The sequence below is a fragment of the Clupea harengus genome, chromosome 1 (assembly GCF_900700415.2).
Source record: "Clupea harengus chromosome 1, Ch_v2.0.2, whole genome shotgun sequence".
Classification (NCBI taxonomy): domain Eukaryota; kingdom Metazoa; phylum Chordata; class Actinopteri; order Clupeiformes; family Clupeidae; genus Clupea; species Clupea harengus.
Genome location: NC_045152.1, coordinates 20,561,722 through 20,577,636, shown reverse-complemented (window position 1 = coordinate 20,577,636; position 15,915 = coordinate 20,561,722). Strand labels below are relative to the sequence as shown.

Sequence of the window (15,915 nt, the reverse complement as noted above, 5' to 3'; positions counted from 1 at the left end):
GTGGCAGAGTGCCATCTTCCACCTCTCCTCTCTCCCTCTCTCTCTCCCTCCCTCCATCCATCCATCCATCCATCCATCCATCCATCCCTCTCTTTCTTGTGTTGTGCAGAAGAGGGCTGATTTATTCCTCCTCTGCTCTAACGAAAACCAGCCGGCCAAAGGCCTCTGGGCTCCAGCGTCGGCCATCATGACTGGCCTCTACTGCCTCTCTAGAGAGAGTGTGTGTGTGTTAGTGTGTGTGTTGTGTCTCTAGGGGGCCTTCACTGGCTCTAGTGCTCCTCTACAGAGCTGGGAGTGGGGTGTGGGACTGAGGGCAGTGGAACATTGCTCTTGGAGCCTGAGACTACATAACTGTGCTCTGCACTACACACACACACACACGTACACACACACACACACACACACACACAAACAAACATCCTCAAAAGTAGTTCCAACAGGATGGATGGAAACGGTTATGACCATGTTTAAGAAAGACACAAACACAGGAGCAGAAACACACACACACACACACACACACACGCACACACATGGAAAAGGGATGACTCACTCTTCATAGAGCTCAAATCCACAATCTGGAGCAATGTAACTGAAAGCTAAACTGCCACAGCCACTAACTGCAAGCTAACTGCAAGAGTGTAATGCCTTGTTTACCAATGTCACACACACACACACACACACACACACACACTATCATTGTGTGTCAATATCTGTGCTCTATCTGGTGACTGTGTGTTTAGACCATGGGCCTGTGTGTGTTTAGAGCGTGGGCCTAGCCTACAGCCAGAGGTGTGAGGAAGGAAAGAGAGCCCCTAGAGTTGTGCTACAGGCTCTGTGCCTTTTCCCCTAATAACACACACATGCGCGCGCGCACACACACACACACACACACACCTCATATCTGCAGAGGGAAAGCAAACACTGTTCTCAGCTCAGCGTCACTCTGGAGGTCATGCTGATACAACACCCATCCATCAAACTGCCCACCCCTCTCCCACACACACACACACACACACACACACACACACACACACACCTAAACAGACCCACACACACACACACACTGTTCAATCACAGCCCTGACTCCCCCCGGAGTCCTGGCCGAGAAAGGTGATATTTGCCCAGCAGGGGACCACCAAAGGAGCGCTATCAGGAGCCCGTGTCACCCAATCACCTTCCCCCGAGCCGCCTTCCATCGCCACGTGATAAGGGCTCAACAAACAACCGATAGGAAGCCTGTGCTTTCAGTGAAGTTTACCAAGCCCCTATCCACGCGTGCACACGCGCGCACACACACACACACACACACACACACACACACACACACACACACACACACACACACACACACACACACACACACACACACACACACACACACACACACACACACACACACACACACACACACACACACACACACACACACACACACACACACACCGATTTTCCATCATCATTTTTCTTCCCTTATTTGGCAGGCCTCCATGTTGCATGTAAGCCAGACGAGTGGGGGAGGGGGGAGGACTGCGTGTAGAACCAACAGGTATAATCTTATCTCCGCGTGGCCCGCAAAGTCATTGCATTTCCTCTCCGAATACCACTAGAGTAAACACACACGCACACACACACACACACACACACAGCCAGCGCTATTACGATTACCCAGCTGTCAGGGGCTGATGGTGCTCTGCGGATAATCTGTGGGGTTGGGTGCTGGGGTGTGCTGGAACAGGCTTACCCACGAGAAAGCATATGGTTTCTCCCCACTTCACTCACACCCACCCTTAATAACCGGTTGGGCCATATCCGCCCCTGATCTGGGAGAGCTCACATAACATGCATATAATGGGAATGTCACTTTCTTCCGCTGATAGCCCACACTGCAGGAGAGCTGGAAATCTGATAGGGCTTTGTAGTCATACATCATTTCAAAACCATTTCACACACAGACATACTGTTTGCTTTCGCTACAGGTTCTCACAGTTAAAGACAGGGGGGGGGGGGGGGGACCACTGAGATGGTGCTCTGCAATCAAGACTTCTTGATTGCTCACCACCTCTTCCAGATGCCCTTTAGGAGGCGCTATAGGTCCCTGCCCATCAAAACATCCCTTTTGAAAACCCTTTTTGCCCCCCACTACAATAAAGACTCTGAACACCTCACTCCAACCCTGACAAAGGAACCTGCACTTAAGTCTCATGTGTCAATCTCAGATTGTAAATACGGTCAGGGGATTTTGTCTTGTGCCATCACTGTATATTTGTGCTAGTCCTTGTTTCTAATGCCTAATGGGATGCTGAATGTCTAAGGGGGTTCAGGCACTGGGCTCTGTACAGCGCCTTGAGACTATTGTATTGTTTTGGCGCTATATAAATCAAATCAAATTTAATTGAATTAATGTGTGGCCTATGTGTGTTACGGGTACTGAATAGAGCTTACCACGCTGTACCGAAAGCAAATTCCACCAACCTCGGTGGTGCGGTCATTAAAAATGATTCTGATTCTGAGAACAGCTTGGGGTTACGTAAGGAGGAGGCCCATCTGTTTTAAGAGCACGTCCCACTGAGGGGAGCATCTATTTTCCAAGGGAGGCTTGGGAATACCGCAGAACCACACTGCATAGCACAGGCTCCAGTCATGTCATGCAGGAGGTGGGGGTATTTCCAGAGGCCACATCAGTGGCCTGATCGCTAATCTGTTGGGTCACACTGTGAAGGCACTGCAGGGGATCCCTCTGTCTGTCTCACATACACACACGTGACACACACTATCTACCAACGGAAACACAGGCTGCAAGTTCACGCTTGCATCGTTGTCATCAGCTGTGGAACATTAGTGAGCGTCTCTTCTCCTCACACAGCTCAGTCAGAAAACAAAGACACACATCAGTGAGTGCACACACACACACACACACACACACACACACACACACACACACACACACACGACTCCTTCTTGACCCCCTACACCCACCCTATATAACTCATTCAGTCACACACAGGGATAAACCCCAAATCTGACCCATCAACCTGAGTACAGGAACCACACATTTCTAATGTACAGCATGTACATATATACAGAGAGAGAAGGAGAGAGAAAGTGAGAGTGAGAGTGAGATGGATTCACTGCAAGCATCCCTGCCTGTGCCAACCTAAATCATCTGGCCTTACTGAGGCAGGCTCAGCAGTCCCAACCCCAGGCCAGGGAGGGAGAGGGGGACACTGGGGTGGGGTGGGGTGTGGTGGGGTGTGTGTAGGGTGGGGGGGGTTGTGCTACTCTCTGATCCCTATCACACATGCAGTAGCTGAGCCCCGGGGGGCCTGCTGGGGGCCGGTGCTGGAATCAGATCTGCAGCCAGACGGGCAGACCAGCCAGCACTGAGCCAGACCCCACACTGAGCACGAGCCTCGCCAACTCACTGCCACACAGCACCAGCTTTCTCTCTCTCTCTCTCTCTCTGTGTGTGTGTGTGTGTGCATTTCTGATGCATGTCACTGTGTGCACGTGTGTGAGAGAGAAAGACTGTGCATACTTGCTTGTGTCTGTGAGAGCGAGAGCAAGAGCGAGAGAAAAAAAAAAAAGAAAGAGTAAGTGTGTGTGTGAGAGAGAGAGAGGGAGAGTGTGTGTTTAGTGTCCTGACAGTGTTGGTCCAAGCTGTTCACACGGAGTCACTGTGTTAGGGAAGGATACTGAAACACAACCCATTCAAGCACCCTCATGGACAGAGCCATAAACAGCAGGGCTCCAGACTGGGACTATTTACTCAGATTTGGGACCATTTTTGGAGACAGTGCAAATATGACCCCCATGTGTTTTCTTTTAATCATCATTGTGCATCAACTGAAACACCAGGAGGGAGGGAGAATTGGAGTGTGAGTGTATGTGTATGTGTGTATGTGTATGTGTGTGTGTATGTTTATGTGTGTGACCGAGTGATTAGGGTTAATGTCATCTACCTGTGTCCGGTCCAGAAGTACTCTCACTCTGCCCTTTGGTGACAATGCAACCAAATGCACCAATGTATTTTTCAGAAGAAAAAAATCATCCAAACCTGCCCTTTCCGACAGGAATGGCTCACGCACTTTACTGACTGAGACACTGCAAAGAAAGGAACGCCATGGATTGTATGTCCTGCTCTTGGTGTGGCCATTTGCAGGAAAAACCAAGTTTGCCAACTCGTTTGCAAGCTATGAAACATAAAATCCCCGTAAAGCACATCAACAGCATGAAGGATAAACCATGCAGGGCCAGATGCACTAATGGAATAGCTGCGCCTCTTCCAGCGGCATTCGGGAAGGCAAAAATCTACTTATCGGTCTGCAGAAGAAGCTGACATGAGTTCAAGTGAATCCGAACATACTGCAACGACACAGACACAGACATGGACTGCATCATGAGCCAATGCAGATGTTCTTGGAAGAGAAAGAAAGGTCTGCAATTCTTTTAATTATTTCCTTTTGCTATGTTTTAGTTTTTGTATTTTATATCCTTGTCTCAAAGAAATAATCTCAATTCATTGGTCATCTTATTCTGCACTCCTTCCAGAAATGGCTGTGACACCAATCTGGCTAGAGAGGAGCATCAGTCCATGGGGATGTTCATCTCAAGAAACTACATGGCAAAATCAAGGTACAAATCAAGTCCAAAAACACAATTTTGTTGTAAATGATGTCTCCTTGATGAAATGTTTCTATTCTTTGTAGAACATTAGAACATGCACATCATGCTGGTCCTCCCTGTGTCTTCTGCACTGAGACGATTCCATCTGATGTCAGAGGGTCCCTGCAAGTGCACACAGTGGGGGAGATGAGTAGAAAAGGCTAGAAGAGCTAGAGGGGCCATCTAGAAGGGTTGGGCTTAGAGGGCCCATCTAGAAGGATTGGCCTTCAGAGGGGCCGAGCCCTAGTGGCCCTCAGGGGGGACGTGCTCTAAAGGGAGGGGAATGAGAGGCATACAAGAGGGACTTGCTTGTTTACTTTTTTTTTTTAAAGATTTATTTTTGGGCTTTTAATCGATAGTGCAGTGAAGAGTGGGACAGGAAATGAGAGGGAGAAGAGCTGGGGAGTGGACAGGAGAAATGACATCGGGCCGGATTCGAACCCGTGTCCTCCATGGGCGTCAAGCCCGAATGTGGTCGGGGCTACTGCTTGCGCCACAGTGCCCCCCTTGTTTACTTGTTTTGTTGTGGTTGTTGTGCCAGTAGTGTACTGACCACATACCTTATGTTTAAATTTGTAAATGTATTATTTGGTTGAAAAAAAAGCACTATTTAAATGTCTCATGAAGCACTCCTTCACTCCTTTAAGATAAAACAGCACATTGCCATTTTTGTAAATTGTCTATTTATTACCAAAGCATTTAACAGTAATACAGTTGAGATGGAAAAAATAGGAATGTGTTATGTTGCATGTCGAGTGGAGTGCCTACATTTTGCTCTGGAGCACCTACAATGTTCCAAGAGGAGCACCAGTGCTACTACTAGACAAACGCTAGTCTGGAGACCTGAACGGTGTGCAGCGCATGGTCCTGTGGAGTCTGCTAGGGATCCCTGCACATCAAGGCCACTGAGGAACAATGTCCTCTAACATTTCAGTGGGACAGACACAAAGTCCCATTCATTTATTTAATGATCGTTGCATCCAACTAGAAAGAGAGAAAATTATCCTGTCTGTCACTAGGGAGTGGACTCGAAAGAGTCAAGTTACATCATGAAGAATATAGTGCAGTCACTAGCTGGACATAAGACAGGACACTGGTGCCTCATACAAACTAGTCAAGAGCAGGAAATACTTGCAATCAAAGACAAGAGAGGACACTAAACCGTTTCTCTACCATCTCTAAATGCCAGTGTGGAGGCCCGGACAACCATGACTGAACAGAAACTCTGCCCCTCCCTGCATTTCAGGTGCAAAACTTGACCAAGTCACTGGAGGATGACCACAAGGCAAGGGAAGGAGAGTGAGAGAGCGGGGAGGGGACCAAGTCACTGGAGGATGACCACAGGGCAAGGGGAGGAGAGTGAGAGGGCAGGGAGGGGAGGGAAGGGAAGGGGTGGGGTACAGGCTCTGGGCAGCGGAGTACGAATCAATGGAACTTTATTTAGAACTGCTGACCTGAGAGAAAGATGGGGGGAAGGAGCAAAACAAAGCAAAGGAGAAAAAAAAATGCCCAGAGTATTGACCTTCTGAATAGCATCTAGAACAAACACCAAAACATGCTCATGAGAATGCCGTGGGCGCTGGGCCCGTTACAAATGGAGAGCTTTTGAGTTTAGTAACTACCTCACATACACACACACTCAAAATACACACACACACACTCTCTGGAGGACAGTAACCAGGGTCCCATGCTGAGGGAAGTCTAGGGTATTAAGGGCTGTTTTCTCCCATTCCCAAGTCCCTTTTTGAGTGCCTCCAGCTATGCACATTTCAGTGTATTCTCCCCAAATCGAATGAAGGCGGGCTCAAGAAAAAAAGCATGATTTATTCAAAATAGAAGTAAATGGAGTCACAACCTCATCTATTTTGCCTGTCAGGAAAACATGGAACATGAACATTACCCTTGTGAAAGTCCTTCAAATCCATACACTACTCCAAAACATACACCAGACTGATTTTAAAAAATGAAGCAAGGGGAGAAAAGTATTACTTAAAGAACCCCAAATGAAAACAGATGTTTCTATTTACACATTTGCGAAGCCAATGTAGACATGTTTGAGGTGGTGAGAGATTCATGATTTAAAAACTCACTGTTGAGGAAAAGGTACGCTACATCAGAATGCATGTTTCAGTGCCTCAGCTTGAGATCATGTCGTGTAGCCCATTATTAAACACTCAATAGTAATCAAAAACCTCGCCGCCGATGACTGAAAATGACTTAAGATATGTGCATCATGTCAGCCACCATCTGAAACCAGATGCAAGGACAGACCGAACACTAATTATTTTCATGAGGACCGGCTGAGAATGTGGATGATTACTGTGGCTTGAAAGTTCTTCGTCGAGGAGTCTGGACAAGTGGATGATGGATTCATTGTCCAGTGGAAATCACTAGATGCACTGTGTGTCGGTAAGCTTCAATATATCCAAGCGAGGTTGGAATTCTCACGGCTGCCTCCTTTGCACTTGGCGAGCTCTCTTCCGTCTTTAATTGATATTGCCTAGTTTTATTGTAATTGAACTAATTATTTACCGTGCTTGTTCGCAAAAACATGTGATTACATTTTTTTTTCTTTCAGTTTAACAACGTAACCTAATATAATGTAACGTGCAATTACATTGTAGTGGGGGGGGAAAAGGCTAATGTTATTTCAGTAACTTAAAACCAAAAATGTACTCTCAAATAATGTGATTTTGTAATGTTATTTGCACATGTATAATTATGGTAGAAATAGGCCAGCTGCCACCTTCAAATGCGATATGGTGCATCACCGTGTGGCGCTTGACTTACTACAGTTCTCAGAAGCGCATTGCTAAAAAGCGTGCAAAGGGCAGAATACATGTGAATGGCAGCTCCTGAGCCTCCCTTCACTGTGGTCGGTCATGTCTCCATTTTAGAACACCCCTCCACTACACACACACAAAACAACCAGGAGATAATTGGCTCTTCCTAAAGGTCCTCTGGAAGTCCAGGCCCCCCCTCTGCTTCTCCACCTTTGCAAAACCGTCCCGTCCCAAAACCCCTCAGAGAGCCTGGCATCCGCTTCACCTGTTGGCCTCACCTGCAGCAGCTTCAGAAGTGGGTTTAGGCTTTACCTGTCTGACAGTGCCTCCTGCTGGTGGAGGGGAGTGCTGCACTGAATGGGAGCCTGGCTACAATGCAGCTGAGAGGCATGCTCCTGCCAGAGAGCCACGGGGGCGTCAGCAGCCAGCAGCCAGCAGCCAGCAGCCAGCTCCTCACAGATGCAGCAGCAGCAGCAGAAGAAGCAGAAGCACACTCTAAACTCAAGAGGCCTCAGAAGTAACATACAAGAGCAGAAGAGCTTGGGAGCATTCCTCACCGAGTTCCCTCCTCCCTCTCCAGAAGAATACAAGCACTGGGTACTGTGTGTGTGTGTGTGTGTGTATGCTCAATCTGAGCAGCCTTGTTGACTGCTAAAGTTGAGAGATGACTAGAGAGTGAGACAGACACAGAGAGAGAGAGAGAGAGAGTCCAAGTGCATAGTACCAAGACAGAAGCCCGTTTTAAGCAGAGATCCCGGTAGTGATGACCGGGTCAGTTTTTTTTATTTCCACACCCACCCGACCCGTTCGGAGAGCCAATCTGCACCGACCGGACCCGCAAAAATATGCATTTAACAACCCCCCCAACACGACCCGACCCGCACACTGCTAACTTACAACTAAAGGGATTGCATCCATATCACGGAATACGAGTTTTCCTTATTTGGCGCTTGTTTCAAAAAGGACAGACACTCATGTAAACTAAACAAAATAGCCCAACAATGATCGCTTAAATAAGAAGCAAAGAAGAAGAAACTAGCTAGGCTATTGCAACAAGGTTTCGCACGAGCACCACAACTAATAGACTCCATCAAACGTTAACATAATACATTGATTGCAAGGCAGACTAGGCTACTAAATAAACCGACTGCTTTGTCTGAACTGAATCGTTACGAACTGTTCTATAGCACCAAAATAAGTAACCCATTTAATTTAAGACGCGCACTCTCTCACACACACAAACATGCATGTCCTTCACATTTCTGATCTGTGAACTTAAAAGGTAAACTTCAGGATTTTCGATATGCTTATTTTCACTACTTACAGGCTCATAATGTTTTTATATGTTATACATAGAAAGGATCCCCATAGAGATAGACCTGTGTATTTACAAAAATAAAGAACCTATTATTATTATTATAAAATGATTATGTCTACAGTATCTGTAGTTTAAGTTTCACCTTCTGTTTCATTCAACAGACACAGGTCAATCTCTGTAGGGATCCTTTCCATGTAGTCAGACACTTACAATTACATTATGAGCCTGTCAGTGGCAGAAGAAAGTGGATTACTTTGACGCGGATGCTTGCCCCATGGGATTACATTATACAGCCGTTTTGCGGTTGCTGGTTATAGCACTCTAACTCAATACTGGACGGATTTCGATCATAATTTTGTCCCTAGTAAAAGGTTGGACCCAATAAGATCTGAAAATAGCAAAACATTAGACTACATTATCTGTGAGTATTCTCGTTAGTGGCTGCCTCTTTTCTAACTGACCAACAAAAAGGTTTTGGTGGTGTAATCTAAACAAAACCATACAAAGTAGGGAAAACTTGGGTAAACAGTCGTAGGCTAAATCCACAATTGCAATTTGATAGGCCTGCTTATAGGTCGGCACTATATTAGGCTATTATATAATTAAATTATATATTTTAGGCTATTATAAAAGCCTATCTAGTGAAGGGAGATGTGTGATCACATGAGTGACCTGTGCATTACTCTTCATTGTTATGGCTTTGCTTGTTTACACTGAACCAAACAAAGCCGGCATAATGCTGCTCCAGTGTGTGCTTTTAGACAGCATCCCGGCGTTCCGGTAGCAGAGGTGTGGCGTTTAACACAAGAAATACGCACCATGAAGCATAGCTTACCTGTTACTTTCAAAAACAATCACAGGTGATGCAAGCAGTGCACAATTATAGCAATGTGTTGGACTCAAGTGAAGTTGGGGTGCATCATGTACAATGTGTTAATGCTTATGTCGGATTTGTGCATTCTGACAACACAGCTGAAGTCTTGCTTCATTCTGGTTAGCTGCATCACACCCCAGTCCCACCATGCCGGCTCTCCCTTTACACAGACGCTGATTCAGCTCTGGGACTACCTCCGCCGCTGGTTTATCAGTGGAATTATATCATACGCTTTATACAGAAGGCAAGGCGGGATAACGGCGCAACATTCCCGCTTTAAACAGGCTGTTTAAAAGAGGCTATAAACAGAGTCTAATGTATGCAAGTAATGTGGCTGATAAGAATCATCTTCATGTGATTCTGTAAGTGAGCAGGGAGTTAAAAACAGCTCCATCTCTTTCCTGTTTACATTCGGCCCCCCCCCCCCCCCCCTCTCTGTTTACTCTCTTGTTTGTTTGCTCGCTCGGTCATGGCAAAGCGCCTGGCCTTGGCTGATGTCTGGCTGAGCGGAGCGGCCACGCCGCGCCGCTAAATGATTTACGCCTGAGCACATTTCCGCCCCTTGTGACACATGCACAAGTCCCGTTTTGTCCGCAGACCTCTGGGCCTGGTGGCTCTCAAAGGCAGCCTCTGTTTGAGCCGAGGAGAGACGCTGTCTAAATAAATACGTTTAGCCTGAGAGAATGATCACCCGGGACAGGGAGGCACATATCTCTGGCCTACATCTACTTGCTTACTGGCTGACTGACCCATTCTCTCTTCCCCCCCTCTTGTGACCGTATGATGTACTCACTCACTCACTCCCTCCCTCCCTCCCTCCCTCCCTCCCTCTCTCTCTCTCTCTCTCTCTTTCTCTCTCTCTCTGTAGTCTGAAACCAACCAGCCACTCCTGCCTTCTCTGACCACCGGCATTTTCAGCATTTTATGGACGCGTCCCCATGAAAGATTGGTGGTGTTTCAAAAAAGCAAAGAAAATAACAAACCTGAGGTTTTCCCAAAGCTTCTGTGTGTTTAGGAATACATAACTACTTCCCTGACCCTGTGCAACAGTGAAACAGCCTTTAGTGTCTGGAACTCTAAAAAAATAAACAAACATACCTTCATTTTGCAAAGATCATGCTGAATCATGGTCAATGGTCAATAACATTAACACAAGGTTCATGAATCTTTGTTGTTTTGACAACTCAGGGCAACTGCGGCAACTGGGGCTACTTTTAAACACGTCCTTTCTCAAGGGTTCAATTGTGGCCAACTATTTGTGTGGTCACGCTTAAAAACACAAAAAGAGAACACTTTAACAACAACAAACAAAACACCAAAGAGATTACCCCATTGCAACCAGGATACAGATACCAATCTGTTAAGACTTGCTCAGTGACTCGTCATCTGACAGTATACTGAACTGTCAACAGAGAAGTTCATCTCAAAGACATATACTTTGGGTCAGCCCCCATAGCCTGCACAGCAACAAATCTTAAGTTGGGCTAGAAGGAATGGCATCTGAATATTTTTGCCTTCCATACTTCAGTATAATCCAAACAACATGTCTTTTGGGCATTCAACAACCACTTCTTCAAGACTCCTGTTGATCAGTGTGACTCAGCCTTGAGTCTTGTAATAGAATTTTAAAACTATTTCAACGATCTCTTCTCCTCCTGCAGATAAGCACTTCCTCTTCAGACACACTCTCCTGCGAGAGGAAGTATTAGTGATGACTCAGCCAATAAGGCGAAGTGCTCGCTTGACAGCTCCGGCTCATGCATCATGGGAAAAAGCCTGGATTGCTTCCTGAGGTTGGGGGAAAGGTCGGCCTTAAGTAAGGAGGGTTAGGCCACTGGAGATGCAGGCCTTGTGCTGTGATGATGAAGATACGTCGTATGGGTAGCTTCCGCACTTTGACTACAAGTTCATCACGTCACGGTCAGACCCCCCTTTCGTTTATTATGCTCCCAGAGTCAAAAAGACACAGTCATCAAAAAGATTCAAGGTTCGAAGATGAAAACACGACACCCCCCAAACATGACCACTCCCTGCAGGCTCTCAGCATAGTTCTAGCATGGTGACAGCAAGCCTGTGGACAGAGTTTAGACACGGCGGGTCCAGTTACAGATGGATTAAAGCTTATGTGAATCCTGAGTAGAAATGGTGTGCCCTGTGGCATCCAACCCCGAGAGGTGCGTACCCTCAAGGTTTAAGAGTTGGCAAGAGGGCAAGGTTAAGTGGAAGTGTCTCAGATGGGGCTCAGAGAGCCTTTTGAGGGCCTTTGTTTTCGCACAGACGTGTGAACTCCGAACGCGGAGCACCGTGAGATCATTTCCTGTCCAGCTTTTCCACCAATGCTGCGGAAGGCCCAAATGACAGGATGGTGATGGGTGGGGGGAATCTCTGGGCAGACATAAAAACGACCATCTAAATAATGTCTATTAAGATTCGTATCGCCCTGCAGACTTACCAAATAGCGCAGAATGCATAAACACCCTCTCTTTTCTTCGTAAACACCCTCTCCTAAACACCATAAGTAGCTGTAACTGCAGGGCAACAGCGTGTCCCCAAGGAGGGGGGAGTGGGTCTCGCCGGCTCCAGGCCCGGAGTGCTCAGACATGTACCCGCACGTTCCCACCGGCAGGGTGGCGCAGGGTGGCGCAGGGGACCCAGCGGGACAGGTCACGGTTAATATGAGGGGGAAAGAGAGTGTGACCAGAGTGGCTCACCCTCAGGCCGATAACTCCCCCGGGAGCTACTGAATACTCAGACACGATAACACCATCTCTTTCTCTCAGTCTGCCTTTCTTTCTCTGTTCCTCTCTTCCGCTTTTCCTTCTCTCTCTCTCTTTAATCCACTCACTCGTCCTCACATACGCACAGACAATGCAAAGGATATCCTCTGCTGCCTGGTCCTAACAGCTTCCACAAAGAGGGCACCCATGGCAGAGATGAAGCATCTGAAGTTCTGCAGAGGCCCATAAGACTAACACAGGACAAATCTTGAACCACTGCGCTTCTGGTCTATTCTAATTTTCTTTTAAACTCAGTCTAACTGAGCTGCTATTCACTCAGATACTGAAATACAGTAAAGTATTCCTTACCATCTCAACAGGAACTCAAACAAGGTGTGTGTGTGTGTGTGTGTTGGGGGGGGGGGGGGGTGCACTCTGATTTTTTTCTGAGGAGTGACACTACTGCAGGGTGGCATGACCTTTTAGGAACCTCATGCTGCTATCAAAAGGTGGGCCGAGGGGCTTTCCGTAAAACCACAGTGCCCTTAGGCTGGGAAGGACAGATCATTCTTTATCTCTCTCAACACCGTCATACCATCCTCCCTCTGACCAGCCTTCCAGAACGGGAGATAGACAGAAAAGGAGAGAGAGAGAGAGAGAGAGAGAGAGAGAGAGAGAGAGGGAGAGAGAGAGAGAGAGAGAAATCTCCATGATGTCACCGAGAAAAACTGCAAACTTTGTGATGCTCACAATCACACAATTTGCTTCCTTCTGGAATGCCCCCAAAGACTACTGTGTGCTGGATAACCCAACTCAGCCAATAGAGTTCAGTTGAACACAGCACAACACCCTCCACAGCAAATGCTCTATTACACCTCAAAGTGGAACTCAACACTTGAGCCTAACAACACAAAAAAAGTTTCCTATTCAAATCCCTTTGCAACGGTTACAGGCAGCGTAGCTATGATACTCATATATCTTCTCATCTTTCCCGATGCAACGTTACAAAAAAACTGTCCAAAGTAACGCAACCTCCTGCTCATGGGGGTCACAGTTGCTTTTCCACTTTGCCTGTAGTTTTTCCCGCTCTCCCAGGCCACCCCCTTTCACTCGGCCCGGCTCCCGTTTACAGGAATACGTGTGGGCCGGCCCCGAGCTGGGAGGGAGGGCTTGGATAGCGCAGGAAGGGGTGGGGTTTGGGGGGTAGGGTTTGAGTTCCCCCCTCCTTGCGGAGGCTTTAGCCGAGCGCCTGGTAATTGAACCCAAATGTGGCAGATGCAGCCGCGCACAAAAGCACATCTTGAAAAGGTTTTCCCCCCCGTCACGTCTGGATTTTGTCCTCTCCCTCTCTCTCTCTGAGAGCAAAATAGGAGCCATCGCAAACCCCTGGATGAGAGTCCTACAATGTATCAGCATGCACGCTGAAAAACGCTCACATTAACAACACACACACACACACACACACACACACACACACACACACACACACACACACACACACACACACACACACACACACACACACACACACACACACACATAAAACTAGTCCTTATATTACCTCTCGCTTGCTGGACCAGCTTACCAGCTTTAAAGACCACATTTCCTTCTTTTCCTGAAGGAGATCATTCTCTCTGGGGTTTGTTTTGAATTCAACACTTCCCCCATCATCATGGGTTTGACGGAGTGCCTTTGATACGGTTAGGACCACCAGGGCCCCACGACAGGGCGAAACAGACACGTATAACTGCAGGGCAGCCACCCCCACTGAGAGTCACTCAGCCGTTTGATTGGCTGAGGACTGGCTTTTAATGGCACTGCCACACATGTGGCAGCACTGAATCGGCCATTGATCAGCCACCCGCCAACGAGTTGCCCGGCACGGAGGGGAGTGCCACGACCTCTGGGAACTGGAAGGCTTCTATTTTTATGAAGCGGAACATTTATGGACTCCAGATTTGGAATGTGGCACCTTACAAGACCGGCACCAGCTGGGCTGGGCTGGTGTGGAGTGGACTACGAGAGACCATCAGACACATCCACCATAGAACGCTCCTGAGGTGTTGCCAAATGGAGCAGCTCAAGCAGGCGGATGTGGAAGGAACACTCCACACAATTAGACAATTAACACCTCTTCTAAATTAAAGTACCCCTGCCATGCTTGTCTACACTCAAAGTGAAAAAAGTACGTTGTTAAATGACTAATTGCTTGGTTAATTAGTCTGTGCTAAACTGTCATGAACAGAGTGCTATCATGGAGTGGCCAGGCCAACTAATTCGATTCCCCGACTAATGGAAAGGGAAAGTTAGAGAAGAGTTGTGGATAAGACCAAGAGGAGGAGAGGACATGAGAAGAGAACATGAGGAGCAGAGGACATGATGAGGAGAGGAGATGAGGATCAGAGGACATGAGGAGGAGAGGAGATGAGGAAGAGAGGAGATGAGGAAGAGAGGAGATGAGGAAGAGAGGACATGAGGAGGAGAGGAGATGAGGAGCAGAGGAGCCGAGGAGGAGAGATGAGGAGGAGAGAACATGAGGAGCAGAGGACATGATGAGGAGAGGAGATGAGGATCAGAGGACATGAGGAGGAGAGGAGCAGAGGACATGAGGAGGAGAGGAGATGAGGAGCAGAGAACATGAGGAGGAGAGGAGATGAGGAGCAGAGGACAGGAGATGAGGAGGAGAGGAGATGAGGAAGAGAGGAGATGAGGAAGAGAGGACATGAGGAGGAGAGGAGATGAGGAGCAGAGGAGCCGAGGAGATGAGGAGGAGAGATGAGGAGGAGAGGAGATGAGGACATGAGGAGCAGAGGACATGAGGAGGAGATGAGGAGGAGAGGAGGAGAGGAGATGAGGAAGAGAGGAGATGAGGAAGAGAGGACATGAGGAGGAGAGGAGATGAGGAGCAGAGGAGCCGAGGAGATGAGGAGGAGAGATGAGGAGCAGAGGAGCCGAGGAGATGAGGAGGAGAGATGAGGAGGAGAGGAGATGAGGACATGAGGAGCAGAGGACATGAGGAGGAGATGAGGAGGAGAGGAGGAGAGGAGATGAGGAGGAGAGGAGATGAGGAGGAGAGGGTAGACAGAAGATGGAGAGACAATATTAAATAGTCTAGTAACATGATCTTTCCTTGCAATTTTTCCAGTTCAAAACTCATTCCTTTCTTTTTTTTCCCCTGACACTTCTTTGAGGAGGAGGAGGAGGATGGTGAGGATGAGTCCTGTCCCCTCAGGGCTCTGGGAGCACACTCCAACTCCGCTATCTCAGGAAAAGGCGTGGCGGCGCTGGTATGTGTGAGGCATGAGTCAGTGTTCTAGAACACAACACGGCCCTGGGCCACCATCAACCAAACACTCCTGAGAACACCATAAGAAATAGATATAAATAAAGAAATTAGAATTAAGCTCTCCGTCCACTGTGTCAACAAAAACACTCCTTTCTAACTTCTTTGCAAAGTCCAAAGTCTTTTAAAGTCCAAATATAGTCTGGACTCCAATCGGTCCAAACTTCAGATCGCAACATCAGACAAAATGTTTGGTTGTCCAAACATGAATGCAATGC

At 47.6% G+C, this 15,915-nt stretch overlaps 1 protein-coding gene across 4 annotated transcripts in view; it reads right to left on the bottom strand.

Moving 5' to 3' along the window:
• The window catches only part of sept9a (septin 9a), a 77,131-nt gene that overhangs the window by 31,023 nt on the left and 30,193 nt on the right, over nucleotides 1–15,915 (bottom strand). The window lies entirely within an intron of this gene.